General features: G+C 46.1%; 1 protein-coding gene across 3 annotated transcripts in view; it reads right to left on the bottom strand.

Annotated features, from left to right (window-relative positions):
- Window positions 1–16,218, bottom strand: part of UBTD1 (ubiquitin domain containing 1) — a 29,443-nt gene that overhangs the window by 3,969 nt on the left and 9,256 nt on the right. Inside the window, exon 1 of one of the 3 annotated variants that reach the window (XM_053312491.1) lies at window positions 3,704–3,793. The exons of the other annotated variants lie outside the window; for them this stretch is intronic. The gene's annotated coding sequence lies outside the window, so the exon portion shown is untranslated. Of the gene's footprint in view, window positions 1–3,703; window positions 3,794–16,218 lie in introns of those variants that run through there. 3 annotated transcript variants of the gene reach the window in all.

Here is a 16,218-nt window from a genome sequence, read left to right as displayed (position 1 = left end):
AAACTGGAGGCAGAGGTGCACCTAGATAATTTTGGCGCCTGGACTTAAAGGCTTTTGGAGTGCCCCACCCACCCACTGGAACCCCTCCCACAAGTTGCATCACCCCCCTACACACACACACACACACACACAGAGTATTTTTAACATGCGGGTTCTTGAGGCAACAAACAGCAACTGAACTCACAAGAATGTAAGAATATAAAACAGGTATATTGATGCAAATATGCATTCACAGAAACATTTCAACACACAATTTAACATATTCCCATCCCGCATAATTCATATTCATATCCCTCTCCCTCCCACCCCACACCACCACCACCACTAAAGCAGAGGTCAAACTCAGCCACACCACCCGGGACAGACTAAAGAGGATTTGGGGGCCCCCAGAGGTGTGTGGAGGCCCCGGACTTTGGCCTGGGGTAAGAGAACCTCTGGCTAGAGGTCTCTGCAAGGAAAATATATCAATGAAATTTGCAAGACACACAGAAAAAGTAACATAGGAAAGAAAATGAATGCACAAATATGTAGAAAAGGGATAATAGAGATAAAAGAGGTCAATATAGTGAAGTGGATCATGTACTGGCTTGGACTGAGAAGATATTGAGTTCAAATCCCTCCTTAGTCATGAAGCTCTCACTGATGATTTTGGGCCTGTAATCTCTCAGCAAAATATACTTTACAGTATAGTATATTTATACTAAACTGTAATATACTCTACTGCAATATACTGTACTATACTATACTAGCTGGGCCGGACACAGAACATCTACGCCTCTAGTTTCCCCCGCCCACCCATTGCCGATTTCTTTCCCAGATCATCCACCACCACTTTCTTCCCCCATCCTCCCTCCCGCCACTGTTTTCTTACCCACCCACCACCGCCATTTTCTTCCCCCACCCGCCACCGTTGCCGTTTTCTCCCCCCAGCCTGGAGGGACTGAATTTTGTCCCCCCACTGTCATTTTGTTTCCTGCTTCGCCTCCAGCAACGCTGCTTTCCACTTCTCCTGTTGGCTGCTTGCTCACAAACTCTCATGAGAGCTGCCACACATGGGATTAGTGATGGGTATGCCTAAGATAAATATATATATATAGAAGATACTATATACTATACTGTAATATACAGTGTAATATACTTTACAGTTGTGAGTTAAAAATGAGGGTGGAGTCATCATATTGACCTGAACTCCTTGGAGAAAGGGTGGGATAAAAATGCAACTAGTTGGAAGCAGCATTGAAGAGTAGGACAAGGGATTCAAATAATGCACAAAACATCATGAACCAACTACTGTGATATAGAAAGTCAATACATCTTTTTCCAGATGTAATTGTTGTTCTGCACAATAATAGGAAATGCTGCCAACCACTAGGTATCATGATGTGGCAGACAGTACCAGAATTATGAGTATAATTACTGGCATAGATACCAGTGAGAGACGTTAATTTTACCCTTGATTAAGGACATACCAGGCAGAGAAGATGAAGTATATCTCTCATTTCTTTTGTCAGATCTTCAAGCCAAAATTACAACGTGGCTAGGTTGTCTAATAGCAATGAATATACAACGCCTAATGACTAAAGTAGCGGAATAATTTACTATGTCATTGTATATCTGTAAAAACTATATTGTTGCTATTATAACAGGTGTGACATTATGTTCCTTTTTACATGTTTCTGTACTGGTCAAAGACCAGTATCTATCTATTGATATGATGCTGTTAGGAATGTTCTGCATTCTAATATGAATATAGAGCTTTGTATATTCGTGAATGGAGGTTAACACAGAGCACTGTAAAAACAGTACCTCCGAAATACCAAATCACATTATAGTCTTTCTCATGGCAGCAATTTCAGACAGACACTAAGGTTGTTCTCACGACCATTGCAGCCCTGTGGGGAAGGCGCGGGGCCGGGGAGAAGGTAAGATCGAGCTTACCTTCCCCCCAGCCCAGACCATCTTCTTGTTGTCTCGGCTGTCTCCTGGCCACAGAGATCAGGCACTCACACAATCAGCTCTCCTGGGAACCGCACAACCATCTGGAGGCTGGGAAAATGTGTCCCGGCCTCCAGAGCACTGTTCCCTCTAAGGTGTGCACATGCTCACAAGTTTTCTGATGTCAGTTCAGTTGGTTTTAGATCCCACTCAGGTTTGAATTAGGAAGGCCCCACTTTGAATGCATGTGCGCGCACAGTGCCTTGATACTGCTGCCCAGAACAAAACTCATTTCCCACAGAGATGAAAAAAATTAGAGGGACCACTGTTCCAGAGATCCGTAAATGTACCATGCAACAAGCATGGTGCATTGAGGGATTTCCCCTCAAGCTGGGCACTCTAGGCACCCAGCTTTGCATCTGCTCGGGCTGCCTACAGCCCAAACAGACACAGGACCCTGGACCTAGGTAAAAGGGCACGCTCGCTCACACCCTTTTCAGGTAAAAGGCAGAGTAAAAATCCCAGGCTCCCTGGGGAGGCAGTGTCTGGACTGGCCTTGATCCCAGCACTTAACATGAACAGCCTTACCCAGGTAGGCCTGCTCAGGTCAGGTAGGGCTGCTTGTGTGAACAACCTAAAAACCAAATACACCCGGGAGCCACTTTACACTTTTCCTTATTTTATCTCCTGCTAACTGGGCAAAGAGGCACCTTTTTAAGGTGGTGATTCTCTATTTAGCAGGGGGAGAGTAACTGGCCCTATCCACCCCCATCACAGTACCTCCCGTGACTGTTGCTGGTGTCTATCTTAGGTTTCTTTTTAGATTGTGAGCCCTTCGGGGACAGGGATCCATCTTATTTATTTATTTTATTTTATTTACTATGTAAACTGCTTTGGAAACTTTTTTTTTTGGTTGAAAAGCAGTACATAAATATTTTTGTTATTGTTTGCAAATTTGTATCCCACTTTTTGACCACAGTCCCTAAAGTAGTTCCAACACTTTAAAGGACAGCAGAGTTTCTAGACAAGTTAAATAACATTTAATAAGGACTTTCTAAAGCCTTACCACTGGGTGTGGGGGTGGAGGAACCATAAAACAAAGGGGCACACAAGAGACTGGGAATGGTGGATAACAGAAGGGAACCGGTTGAAAAACAGAGTTTTAGAATGCTGTGCTGACAAGAAAAAAGAAAAAGAAGATGAAAAGAAGTCAGACCAGCTAATCCAGGAGCAGTTCTGAGATGATGTCTTCACCTGCCCTGCCCTCCTCTCTCCCCCACAGGGGAATTGATGCCAGATGATGGCCACGGAGGGGGAGGAGGAGCCAGTCCAGCGGCTTCAGCTCTCTCACACAGGGCAGTTGTCCTGACATGGCTGCTGTGGTCGGGGAGGGGCTGCTGTAATTGTTCGGAAGATTACTAGCTGAAGAAAATTGGCCTTGAGGAGCTGGAGGATTGGAGAGGGGGGTGGGGATGGCGGGATAAAGAAGCACCCTGAAGGCTGTTCATTATGATCTGAGGGAAGAAGAAATCCAGGCCCAACGCTGCTTGCCTGCCTGCATTTTAAAAGAGTCTTTTTATACACATTTCTGACAAGTGGGCACAGGCATCCAATGCCTGGCACACAACACACAACACACACACACACACCCCAGTGAAATAGGCACCCCTTGTGTATTTCTGGAAGTCTTTCATCCACAGAGATCACACAGATGTTGTGCTCATAACTGAGCCCAAGGAAAAGCAGGAAGGAGATCTCAGGTACCTACCACCTGAGGGCAGGCCCAGAGCAAGACCTTAGGAACATAGGAAGCTGCCATATACGGAGTCAGACCCTTGGTCCATCTAGCTCAGTATTGTCTACACAGACTGGCAGCGGCTTCTCCAAGGTTGTTGCAGGCAGGAATCTCTCTCAGCCCTCTCTTGGAGATGCCAGGGAGGGAACTGGGAACCTTCTGCTCTTCTCAGAGCAGCTCCGCCCCTTAGGGGCAATATCTTACAGTGCCTCACACATCAAGTCTCCCATTCATAAGTAACCAAGGCCGACCCTGCTTAGCTAAGGGGACAAGTCATGCTTGCTACAACAAGACCAGCTCTCTTCCTTGAAGTCTCAAGCTAACAAGCAGCCTTCAAAATATTCCTGCTTGCCCAGAAACTAATTGTCATTTCAGCCTCCTTTCAATGCTCGGTCTGGAAACAGCATCAAAGTGCAGCCTGCAAAAGGCAAAAGCGGGGAGAGAGATGCAGGAAGGAGCTATTTGGATCCAATCCACCCCCATCCCTGCTAGCTGTGGTCAGTGGAAATGTGACCAAGATATAAGCAATTATCTAGCAATCATTTCTAAGTGATGGCAGGAAAATATGGATGGACTGGCAGCTGGAGCTCAAGGGAGGTGACTGGAGAGAACAGGGCTCATATCAAGCAGCCTTATACAGAATCAGACCATTTAGCTCAGTATTATCTACACTGACTGGCAGTGGCTCTCCAAGGTTTCAGGCAGGAGTCTTTCCCAGCCTTCCCAGGAGTCTTTCCCAGCCTGGAGATGAGGAGGATTGAACCTGGAACTTTATGCATGGGAAGCAGATGCTCTATCATATCAAAGGGGCCCTGCTTGTGCTCCCTCAGCATTAGCAGGAAGCAGCACAAGGCAAACGTTTTGCTTACAAACTAACCCTGTTCTCTGGAATAGTCCAGAAAACCCCACAATAGCAATAGCTTTATTCCATTTTTGGAAGGGCGGTATAGAAATCGAATGAATGAATAGAATAGAATAGAATAGAATAGAATAGAATAGAATAGAATAAATATTCCAACCACAGAATGGCCAAGTCACCAAGCCCGACTCTAAGAAGCAGAAAGAACAGAACTATTCCCTTCTTAGGCCACCATCATTTCCACTGCAGGCCCAGGCAATCGGTCATCAGGACTCATCACGAGTAGCCTGTTTATAAACACGCAGTTGGATTCATCACAGTTTTGTATTGTGATGAAAAATGTGGGTTACTGAGGAACTGGTATTGCAGAGCTCAGGAACATGATGGTCTGTAAGCAATTTCCAAAAGAGGGAAACTCTTGGATGGAGCCCACTGGATTGGAACAAAGGTAAAAACTGACTGACATCCTATACAGCCTTACGAGGGCAGAGCAAGACTCCATCCTTTCAGGGGGCCACTAAACCAGTGTTCTTCACTGAAAGGTCTGGGGGCCAGTGGCAGCCCCTGCATCATCTTGAAGGCAGGCACTGAGTGCTGGGAAGTGAAGCCCTTTTCAGTGCTTTCTCTTTAGAGAGCTCTTAAGATAGGGCTCCATTTCTTCACCAGCCACCTAATGGCACAGGGGGGAAGTGACTCGAATAGCAAACCAGAGGCTGCCAGTTCAAATCCCCGCTGGTATGTTTCCCAGACTACGGGAAACGCCTATATCAGGCAGCAGCGATATAGGAAGATGCTGAAAGGCATCATCTCATACTGCGCGGGAGGAGGCAATGGTCAACCCCTCCTGTATTCTACCAAAGACAACCACGCGGCTCTGTGGTCACCAGGAGTCGACACTGACTCGACGACACACTTTACCTTTACCATCTCTCTTAAAGGGCCCTCCCAGCACAGGTCAGCACAATGGGAAATAGCTCTCAACTGCAAGGCAAGCCTTGCCCACAGTTAGTTTAGTGGCTCCTTGCAAGGATGGAGCTCTTGCACTGCCCTCATAAGGCTACACAGAATGTTAACCACTATTCTCTTCTTCGCATGGCTTTGAGCCTATTTCTAAGAGAATTAATTCTCTTAGAATGCTCCATTATATCCATGCGCTGGAAAATGCAGTAGGCATGTGCTTATAGGCTTCAGGGTAGGGCAGCTTGAATGTATCTATTCCCTCTTCTGATTCCTGTCTAGGAACAAATTTAAAAAAAGCACCCGACAGCAGAATCAGTTCCCATCACCATTAGGTTACCAGGAAGTGCATTTTATAGGGCAGCTGCTCATGGGTTGTGGGGTCACTAATTCCAGCAGAAGAGATCATAGACACTAATTGTTTCAAAAAATCAATGCAATACTGTTTGACACTTGTCTAGCAACAACCTCTCCTTGGTACTTGCAGGGGTGGGAAGAACACATCAGGGACAAACAACAAGGGCTGTGTATATTCTGCACCAAGAAGGTCTATACTTAGTGACCTGAATAAATTATGGAAGACGTCATGCATTTGCTTATTTTGTATACTTTATTCTGCTCACAAGAGCAATTTTTCAAAGTGTTTAAAAAAGAAAAGAAAAGAAAAGAAAGGATTTCAAGGAGTGGAAAAAGAAGTGGAGAGAAATGGAAGAGATGGGCAGATCGGGAACAGTACACCCAGGGGAGGAGGAAGACATTCTGCAGCAGATTCCCTGAGTGAAAGATGAAATGACAGAATGCACAAAGCTCCTCAGACAATTCCCACCCCAACATATTCATTCTTTCATCCACCCAAAAATTCTTCTCAGATTCAAGTAGAGTGCAGGGCCTTCCCCACTCAGTGCATTCCTCCCCATATCCCAGACACATTACTCGGTTCTCTTTGGGAAGGAGGTGGGAGAAGGCCAACTTCCAGAGCTGACCCTGCCCAGGCTGGCTCTGCAAGGGGATTTAGCTTCAAGTCAGCTGTATAAGGAGCTTGTGTTGCAGGGTTAAGTCTAATTAGGTTGGTAGATGGAGAGAAAAGCCAGGGGCAAGACATGTTCTCAGAAAGAGAGAACAAAGCTGAAAAAGCAAGAGCCAAACTAAGACCCAAGCCCAATGTGCCCTTCCTAGTCCCCAAAACTAGCCATTTCACCACTGGGGATGACTCCTTAGCACTTGTGGGAGGTTGCTTCCTCTGTATCCCCCCCCCCTTTTCTGCCTGTGTTGACTGGGAAGGGGGAGGTGCCATCCATGACAAAGGGCTTCAGGGACTTTACTTGCAAGGAAGCATTGGGACACCTGGCCGCACCTAACAAAAGAACATAGGAACAGCTCTGCTAGATCAGGCCCAAGGCCTATCTAGTCCAGCATCCTGCTTCACAGTGGCCCACCAGATGCCTCTGGAGAGCCCACAAGCAAGAGGTATGTGCACGCCCTCTCTCCTGCTGTTGCTCCCCTGCAACTGGTATTGAGAGGCATCTCACCTGAGGCTGGAGGTGGCCTATAGCCCTCAGACTAGTAGCCATTGAAAGACTTGTACTCCATTAATTTATCTAAGCCCTTCTTAAAGCTATCCAGGCTGGTGGTTGTCACCACATCTTGTAGCAGAGAATTCCATAGATTAATTATGCATTCTGTGAAAAAGTACTTCCTTTTGTCAGTCCTAAATGTCTTGGCAATCAGTTTCATGGAATGACCCATGGTTCTAACGTTATGTGAGAGGGAGAAAAATGTATTTTTATCCCCCCCCCCTAATATTATAGACCTATATCATGTCACCCCTCAGCTGTCTTTTTTCTAAACTAAAAAGCTCCAGGAGTTGTAGCCTTATCTCATAAGGAAGGCCCCTGATCATCTTGGTTGCCCTCTTATGCACCTTCTCCAGTTCTGTAATGTCCTTTTTGAGGTATGGTGAGCAGAACTGTGCGCAGTACTCCAAATGTGGCCGCACCACAGATTTGTATAAGGCCATTATGATATTAGTAGTTTTATTTTCAATCCCTTTCCTAATTATTCCAGGCATGGAATGAGCTTTTTTCCACAGCTGACGTGCACTGCGTTGACACTTTCAACAAGCTGTCCACTACAACCCCAAGATATCTCTCCTGGTCAGTCACCGACAGTTCAGACCCCATCAGTATATAAGTGAAGTTGCGGTTTTTTAACTCCATTATGCATCACTTTACACTTGCTAACACTGAACCACATCTGACATTTTGTCGCCCACTCACCCAATTTGGAGAGATCCTTTTGGAGCTCCTCACAATCTGTTTTAGATTTCACTACCCTAAATAGTTTAGTATTAGATTTATATATTGCTAAGAAGAGTCACCACTTATTTGCATATTAAGTAATTTATTTAGGCCATTTTAAACATGTTTAGGTGTATGCCATCTGAAATGACCTATTGTCGGCAGTGAAAGAAAACTGAAATTGGGCAAATGGCAAGAGAATTTGTCAGGCCAGTTTAAAATTAGTTATATGGGATTTCTAGGTGGCAGCCCCTGGAATGAGGGATGGGGCAAGCAAGGCCCAGCAGGTGCTACTCAGCCCTAAGCTCAAACAGCCCCATTCAGGCTCCTTTTGATGCAGAAGCAATAGAAACCCACTCACACTCTAAATTCTTGCTGTCCAGAGAGAGCTGCTGGTGTTAACAAGCCATTGGAAGGGTCTCCTGCCTTCTCCCCACTCTCAGCTAAGTTAAGCTTCTCAACTAGATTAGCTCTGGAACAATTGGCTCAGTACTGGGCAGGGGAAGAGGCAGCAGCCACCTTGATAGACATGAAATGCCATTAGTGTGACTCCTGGGAAGCCAGGCAGGCAGATCAGCCTGGAGAGGAAACAGACTTTGATGGAAGAGGTACTTTCAGAGCTGGCAAGCTCCCCATTCTACAAGCCAGCACCAGCATATGTGTACTTATCTTCCTGCCAGTCAGCCACTAATTAGGGACAACCCTTAGGGCTATCAAGTCCAAACCCAGGCATTCTGCCTATCACTTTAAGAGAACGCAGACAATGAGAGAGTGCTCATGAGAAGCAAAGGTCCACTTTCCTGGGAAGTGCTATGTTGCTGCAGCGTACTCTGTTGCTACCTCTGAGCTCTTAAAGTAACAGGCAGAATATCCAAGTCTGCACCTGGCAATGTCTCCAACTATTCCCAGGTTCAATGCAAAGGGCTGGCCATTATCTAAAACCTTACACAGTTAAGGTCCTGAGTACTGGAAGGGCCACTGTTTCTCCTCCCACGGGATTCTGTCCATTCGTTAAAATGTCCAGGAGCATCTCAGCTTTGAGTGCTGCTACTGGCTGACGTACATACGGGGTCTCTTCAGTGGCTGCCCCCAAGCTCAAGAATACTCTTCCTCTGGGAGTCTGAGCTAACCCAACCCTTCCTGTTTTTAAGATGGCTTTTAAAACTATTCCAGCTGGCATATACTGTGTGATGTGGGGGCTGCCAATTGTTGTATTCCTGCCACTGGTATTCCTCTTTTTTAATTGTGTTTTTAATATGTTTCATCATTGTGTTTTAGATTTTATCATAAGCCGCCTTGGAATCTCTGACAAAAGGCAGAATATACACTGAAAAATAGATGAAGTAGAATAAGATCAGATCGCCCCTAAAAGGAACAGAACTAGTTTGACCTGGTCTCAGGCCTTGTTTCTTTCAGACAAGCTGCTAAGACAGTTTCTAGGCTAAAATCTAGCATACTCCCAATCCTAGCAACCCCACCTCTGGCCTTCTTGAAACAGATTCACAGCTCTAGGCCAGAATGAGGCAGAAGATAAGCCCTGTTCAGGTGATATAGAAAGCATGCTTGTAAATCCTATCCTATCTTTAGACAAACACTGTAAATATGGAGAGCAGGGGGTGGGGTTTCAAAGTGCGTCAGCACAGGGTGGGGCTTCCAAGCATGTGAATTCTGTGCACCCCTTGGATCGATGCCTGGATCGAGCTAGAGAGCTTGCATCAATTGCTCTGAAACATCTACTTCCAACCTGTGGATCTTTGACCACAGGGGATAAAGAGAGAGCAGCCCTGTTACAGCAGTCACTCACTACCAGGTTATCCACCTCAGGTAGCAAGTGCTAAGCTGCTGCTATTTATTGATGCCACTGCCAAGGCCACCCAGTTACAGCACTGCTTCTAATCACCTTGCCCTGCTGTCCCATTTCTTGTGTCTTATGCAACCTTACACACAACAAACCAACCACAGAACAAGATAAACTAGTCATTCCTGACACCACAATTGTGTAGAAGATAGCATAAAAGATGTGCTCCTGCTTCCTCCAGCCTCGTCAAGTCCTGAGTCCTCCAGGCTCAGCATGACATAGACTAGGACCAGGGGCCAGCCTCATGCCTTTCAGCCTAACCTACCCCCCCAGAGTTGTTGTGAGGACAAACATAACCATGTACACCACTCTGGGCTCCCTGGAGGAAAAGTGGGATGTAAATGCAAAACAAAAACAAACAAACCCTCAGTTGCTGGTGCAACAGTTCCACTAACTGTGTCACCTGGTGAGCCCGCAGCCTGTCTTACAGCTGGCCGCCTTTCCACCTGACTGCCTAGTTGCTAAATACCTTGTCACCTTGCTGCCAGCTACATCTTGCTTCATACCAGTGGGGTTGGGGCAATACATCGCTCCATGTTCCAACCTTGACTTGGTGCTGTGCCATATTATTTCTTCTTCTTCTTCTTCAGTTGTTGACTAACATGCATCAGAATCTGATCCCTATTTGTCATATGTTGATCTGAGTCAGCCCCTGTGCCCTCTCCCAAGATTTCCTCCTCCTCCAGGTCAGATAGGGAAGGACTGCCTCCGACCCCTCCCCTACATTCTGCAAGCCAGCTGTCCCCCTCCCCAGGAAACAATGGGTCATGCTCCCCTCCTACTCTGCCAAATCCAGCTATACTCCAGATCTCCTCTTGGGTATCTTTTTCTCCTTTATTTGTCAGAAACGTAATCTCCAGCTCTCCAGCTGGGAGGCTATCCTTTTAGGCAGCAAGTGTATTGTGACTGCAACATGCCAGCATGGAAGCAGGCAGGCCCATCCTGGCCATGTTTCAAACCCAGCACTCCTAAGCCTGATACATCCTGTTAATACCGAGGGCATTTAGGACTGACATTAACACCTGGTCTGGGTTTAACAAACAAGACCAAAATTATGGACATAATTATATACTGTCCAAGGAACAAGTGAAGCTCTGTATTATTTGAAGTATGACGTTAAAATGGTACGCCTTGTTGTGCAAAAACAAATGATGGTATGTGTGTTAAGTCACCCAGATTCCAAGGAGCTATAATTCCAAAAGCTGGAGAATGGAGGGAATATTAACCCAAAAGTAAATATATAGAAAAGCAGAGTTTGGGAATATCTAGGAATGTTCACAATGGACAAAGGGATCTTACGTCAAGCACAGCAGCTGACTGCGGGGAAGCCACATTTCAAGTTGTTAGACTGGTTTCACCACAGCATATGATAATCATAATAATGGCTTCAGATAGTTTTTGGGGATAGGAAGGAACAGCCGACTACATCAGCTGTGCTGTGTGAGTCTTATGAAGAACAAAGTACTCGATCATAATTATATATTAGAACAAGTGTTATATTGGGGGTTTAGGATCATTGTGTGAAGGTGACAAGTAAGCAAGAAACAAGGCACAGTAAGGTTCTGTTGGAGGTGTGTGTGTGTTTTGAGGATGTGCTTCTTTGTAAAAGTCTCTCTGTGTGCAGTAGATCAAGAGCGAAAACAATAGACAATTCACTGAGAAGAAATGAATGACTATAGCACATTGGATTGCTATGAGGCTCAGGCCAAAACCATTTAAATAGCCTTGCCTGCCAAATGCAACAATAAAATGTGCAGAACTGAAGCAGATTCTCACCAACTATGTTTGTAATGATCACAAACAGGACTCTTGGTGGTTTTTGTTACAAAAGACTAACACAACTTTCCCCTTGAAACTGAAGACTGAACATGTAGCCAAATCTGAACAAAGGACATAAAGAACTCAGATTCCAGCAACGGAATCCGTGCATCTTCTGAGTCAGATGGAATCTACTTCCTCTTCTTGGCAGAAACAGAAGGATATGTCATTCCTAATTATCTTGGAAACATCTGTATACTTTTGCTATGTCAATGAAAATATTTAAACTGAATTTCAGCATGCACGCATGTGCACACACACAGCCCAAGCCAGCCTGGAGAAAAGTACCCAGAAGAAAGATGGGACTACTGAAGGAAATGAGCACATGCTGGATCCAGCTGAAATTTTTGAATCAGGAAGGTGACAATATAGAACAGGAACCATCTGTAACACACCAAGGTCACAAAGATCTGGGGGTGGGGTGGGTGGGAGAAGAGGCAAAACACATTTCAGCCCAGCCCAGCCCAAAGCAACTAAGCATTCATCATGCAACATACTCTTTACTTATTCAGCACTCAGCCCACATCATCACCCAAAGCCAATGCTGGAATCTCTTGTGGGTGACTAGAGGCCTAAGATGGCAGCTGGCTGCACATAAAGACACCCTTTCCTTACCTGGTGCCTTGATGAGATGCATGTGGAAAATTCTGAATGTTCTAAGGCAGGAACAGCCCAAATATTTGGGCACCGCAGGCAAGCCACAAAATGCTGCCTGAATTCGACATTTCCTCCCTGCCAGGACAGCCCCCTGCCTTGGGTCACCACCCCTCTCTCCCTCCACTGCCGCTTCCTAGCATACACTGTGCCCACCTGGCCTCTGCCACTGCTGCCATGATTCCTGCAGCAATAATACAAAATCAAATACCACTAAATAAACATAACGTAAACTATTTATATAACAAGAAATACAACTCTCCACAATGCGAATGATGTATTCCCAATACAACAAAATAAATGTATATTACATATATATAATAAGTATATTTCAACAAGATTAATAAGGAATCCTCACGGCAACCAGAGTGAAGACTCTGTCTCTGAGAAACTGTTTATATACTTACGGTTATAAATAAGGATTTCTGATGAAGCATTTGTGAAACAAGGATTTATTGCGAAATCTTGTTAATCTTGTTGAAATATACTGTGTGTGTGTGTGTGTGTGTGTGTGTGTGTGTGTGTAATATACATTTATTTTGTTGTATTGGGAATATATCATTCGCATTGTGGAGAGTTGCTGTATTTCTTGTTATATAAATAGTTTATATTATGTTTATTTAGTGGTATTTGATGTTGTATTATTTATGGTAGTACCACTCCCCCATATATATTTCCATGATTCCTGCAGCAGCAACAGACTCCTGTCAATCTCCAGGAAGAAAAGATGGAGGAGAGGAGTGCTATGCTGGGGCGATACACAGCACTTGTTTCCTCTTCTAGGAGGAGACAGCAATGGAGAAGCTGGTCGCTGCTGCAGGAGCAGAGGTGGTAGGCAGGCAGAGTGCGCCCTGAGAGAGGGAAGAGGGGGAAAGAGGGGCAGCGAGAGGAGGAGGGGCTGGCAGCCGGCAGGTTAGGTGATGCCAGCAGTGAGGGGCCTGCCTTTAAGGTGACAGATTCACCCCACCTCATTAAACAACTACTCCAGCTCTAAAGTGCTACGCCTGTTGTCTTCTAGGGTGAAGAATGGAAAGAGGCCCAAATGCTAAAGGGAGGAAACAATCCCTGCACCAAAAGGAGGGGGCACGGGGAACTCAGAGCTGGATGTGCAGCATGCAGATAGTAGCAATCCATATGGAGCCAGGGAGTAAGAAAGATAGAACGGGAGGAGCAATATAGGAACCTCCTTACTCAGCAAAATGCTGCTAGCATGACTATGGGAATGAGTGGTGTGCACTGTTCCCCTCTAACAGGGATTCCCAGATGTTGTTTACTACAGCTCCCAGCATCCCTAGCTGCAATGGCCTTTGGCTGGGGGTTATGGGAGTTGTAGTCAACAACATCTGGAAATCCTTGCTAGAGGAAACACTGGTGGTGTGTGAAGGAGCTACTACCAGAACTGGCCCCAGACTCAGGTGAGGAGGGGCTAGCAGGAGCCCAGGATCCTGAACATTTGCACACTTTGTCTAGGGCACCAGATTGCTAAAAGGCTAACACTGCATAGCACGAATGCAATGTGTAAGCACACATAAACCATAGCAACATCAATTAATAAGCAACACAACAGGCACAGAAGAGGCTGGGGTACTGCACTCCTAGGAGAAGTCACTTGGGGACAGCATGGTATAAGTATAGTGTCTGTAGCTCCCAAGGGAATCATGTGTATAGCATTTGGCTTTTTGTTCTGCTGGAAGCAAAGTGCTACATATGTCACAAAAACACTGCTCCACAGTACTTTGCCTGGGCATGTCGTTCAGGCTCAGCTGTGCCCACTCTCCCTTTTGCCCTGCACAAATTCTTGGAAAACAAACTGCCTTTGCACAAAAGAGGCATTTGGAGTGAAGCAGAAGGGATCAGCATTTTCCGAAGGGAATCACCAGCACAACTGGTGAATGCATGCAGAGTTAGCCAAGAACAGCCCTGCACACTGAAGAATGTTACACATAGCATTGGAAAATGCGGAGCCCAGCTGTGCTGGTATCCGAGCCATGCTGGGTTGTGTCATAAAGGACAATCCCTTTCCCCCTCACACCAAGAACTGCCTCTGGTCTGAACCGGGCAAAGCTGGAGCACACTCCCAGCACCAGCCTTGCAGAACTGGCTCCAGGGCTCAAGAGCAGGAGGGGGAAAAAGCAGTCTGCTGCAAAAGCCACATCAACAGAAGTCTTGCTGGCACGGCATCCCCTGTGGCGCCTGGCTCTGTGCTGTGGGGAGGGGCCATGTGGCTTAGGAGAGAGGAGCTTTATGACTGACAAGCCAGGGCTCTCCGTCTAGCTGATGACCAGGGTTTGTGAAGCAGCAAGGGTGACCAGATGAGAGGTCAGGTCAGGGTTTTGGAACCTTGAAGAGTTGTGTAGTCATGGGAAATTTGACATGCAGAGCTTTGCCCAATCCTGCTGCACTATGGCATGGCAAGCGGCATCTGTGAAAATCCCCACTTCTATACAACCATTAAAGTTGCAGAAACCTCCACTGACTGCATCTGGTCAGCTTAGAGGGGACTCAGCAATAGACAATCTCCTTTCCCACCAGCACTGGGGATGTGACAGGCCGGATGTCTCAAAAACAGGATCTCACCACAGGTACTGGAATAAGGTACCCTAGATCGGTAAATAGGCAACCAGAACACCTCTCCTGGCTCTAACTAAGGGCAACTAACTGGGGATACCACACCTTCAAGCAGCACAGTCTTAAAGGAGGCTCCCGAGTGTGAACTCCACCTTAGTTGCTCCGCAGGGAGGCACTTGGGCAACACCTCCTAAGCAAAACAAACAACCAGGACTGGGGGCTGGGCACTAATTGAGGGCTGCTAGAGGTGAGGAGCTGCTGCACGGAGATAGCAGGTCCAGCCTAATGGGAATAATTGTACGGTGTGCAAAGAGAAGAGAATGAGAGGTATTTGTAGGATGCATCAACCAGTACCCATTCACAAACAAAGAGCAAGGACAACGGTGGACAGAAGGTGCTCCAGCACACCAACTCACCCCAGATCTGTGCCATGTCAATATGACTATATCAACTGGCACAATGTTGCCGCCATTGTTTCAGCTGGTTCAGGGAAGGCTTCTAGTCCATTGTGCTGGGAGGGCTGTTACGGTGCCCACTGTTCTAAAATACTCTAGAACATCGAGGAAGTGTCCAGTTTTCTCCACCTTATAAGCCAAAACTGTTGTCTGCCTCTCTGACAAAAAGGCTCCAAGGCCAGTGCTTAAATTATGGGAGGCGGGAAGAGGAGGGGGTCAACCTCCTTACCTGTTGTGCCAAATTCCTTAGCTATTGTTTTCAGAAGGCTGCAGAGAGGCCCATGATTTGGATATCATCAGGAGGAATCAGTGGTGGACCTTATGGATTTCATTAAGCCTCTTCCCTGTTCGTCCCATAATTCAAGAACTGTCTGAGACAGTTCAACTGATATACATAGGAACATAGGAAGCTGCCGAATACTGAGTTAGACCCTTGATCTATCTATCTCAGTATTGTCTACACAGACCGGCAGCGGCTTCTCCAAGGTTGTTGCAGGCAGAAATCTCTCTCAGCCCTATCTTAGAGAAGCCAGAGAGGGAACTTGGAACCTTCTGCTCTTCCCAGAGCAGCTCCATCCTTTGAGGGGAATATCTTACATTGCTCACATGTGGTGTCCCATTCAAATGCAACCAGGGCGGACCCTGCTTAACTAGGGGGACAAGTCATGCTTGCTACCACAAGACTAGCTCTCCTCTCTCTGCCACAGAGGAGGCCACTGCCACAGAAGAGAAGTTTACAGAGCAATTTTATGCAAGTTTACTCTGAAGTATCCCACTGTGTTCAACTGGGCTTACTCCCAGGTAAGTGAACACAGGATTTCAGCCTTAATTTCAAATAGGATGCTAAATAGTCCAGAATTCAGATTCTAAAAGCTTAAAGGTAAAGGTAAAGTGTGCCATCAAGTCGATTTCGACTCCTAGCACCCACAGAGCCCTGTGGTTTTCTTTGGTAGAATACAGGAGGGGTTTACCATTGCCTCCTCCCGCTCAGTGTGAGATAATGCCTTTCAGTATCTTCCTAT

The sequence above is a fragment of the Hemicordylus capensis genome, chromosome 3 (assembly GCF_027244095.1).
Source record: "Hemicordylus capensis ecotype Gifberg chromosome 3, rHemCap1.1.pri, whole genome shotgun sequence".
NCBI lineage: Eukaryota > Metazoa > Chordata > Lepidosauria > Squamata > Cordylidae > Hemicordylus > Hemicordylus capensis.
The sequence above is the reverse complement of the archived record's forward strand: the minus strand, read 5'-3'. Positions and strand labels throughout refer to the sequence as shown.